Below are 1,537 nucleotides of genomic sequence, written 5' to 3'. Positions count from 1 at the left end.
TCTCTGGTCTAAAACTCAGATTCCATCTAATCTTTTAGTTGGCTTCATTCCTTTGAGACAGTCTTGAATAGAAGCATTAGGTTTGCTCAAGCTGTATAGCATGTCTTTAATGCCAGCAACCACAAAGAGGTTTTTGCTCAAGGTCTTAGAAAAGGATCTGGAATTTCAGATATTCTTTTGGACCTTTTTCAAATCCGTTGTTTTCTGGTACTATGAAGCATTCTCTTTTTTCTCTACAAAAATCTTTTCTGCAGCTGTCCTTAGAGCCCCACTTTACACCTACTCTTTCAAATCACTAATAACCTGTAACTAAATGCCTGTCATGTCCTATCCTTCATTGACAAGAGAGTTTTATGCATGGATGTGTGCACTCTCACAGACAGAGTCACCAAAAAGGAATGTAGGAACTGATGTAAAGTGATCATCTTCTGATCCTCCACCCACATGCTTACTGGTATGTATAATATGTGTGTTTTCATGTGCACTGTATCGATGCATGTTATCCTTGTGCAAGGATAAGGAGTCAGCCATTTGGTACCTAATTAGTAAACAAATATTCTGCTCAAAGTTCTTTTTGTTCAGGAATCTTACCTGCTGGAATATAAGTTTTCTGACAGATATGAAATAAAAAGCCAGCCAAGTATTCAAGAAACCTGTCAGTTAAATAAGAGAAAACATCAGCTCTTGAACATTTCCTCCTTACCTTGTGTTTCTCTTTATAACTGAAATTGCTTTTATGAGAATGCCTAAAGCAATTTCTGTGCTTTGTGTTGGTGAAGAATAACACCTCTCATAGGGAATAGTGTGGGTTTGTTTTCTGATTAAGTAATAAAAGGAATCCCATTGTGCCTTCTTTTCTCTGCATAGTTTATTCTCCTAAGACATTAAAAAGCAGGAGACACTTCACTTCTCCCAGCTGATCATCACAATGAAACTGTGAGATGAAAAGTGATCCGAATTACACTTTTCAATTTAAAAACTGAGCACATATTTCCAAACATGTATGCTAACATCCACTCAGTCACCCATTTTTAGGGTTCTATCAAGTCATTCCAATGATGAGATTTTTAGTAAAATCCAGATCGGGAAAATCATTGGAGAAAGAAACTCCAAAACCAGAATAGGCTCTAGACTTCATCTTCAAAGTCAATTAACTTAAACTCTACTGCTGCTTCAAAGTTTTCACCCTGTTATCTGCAGAGTGTTGCAAATAATCCTCGCAGAGGGGCGTTCTCCAGTGTAGCTGCCAGGTAAAAACACATTGTACTTTCTGTAAAACTCTGCCCATGTGTGCAGCTGTTATTGTTGTCACAAGAAAGTTGTGTGACCGTGGTTGAGGGATGTAAACAGAGCAAGCAAAGGTAAGTGACAGGTAAAGTGTCTCTATGCAGTCCTCAGAGGGAGGAAGGAAGGACCCAGAGACATTTATACGCTATCAAAAGATTTAAAAGTCCTATTTCAACATACAACTTAAAAAAAAAAACAAACAAACAAAAAACAACAACAAAAAACCTGTCTATACAAAATCTCCTTAAAC

The sequence above is a fragment of the Motacilla alba genome, chromosome 2, assembly GCF_015832195.1.
Source record: "Motacilla alba alba isolate MOTALB_02 chromosome 2, Motacilla_alba_V1.0_pri, whole genome shotgun sequence".
In the NCBI taxonomy this organism is placed as follows: domain Eukaryota; kingdom Metazoa; phylum Chordata; class Aves; order Passeriformes; family Motacillidae; genus Motacilla; species Motacilla alba.
This window is presented reverse-complemented; position numbering follows the sequence as displayed.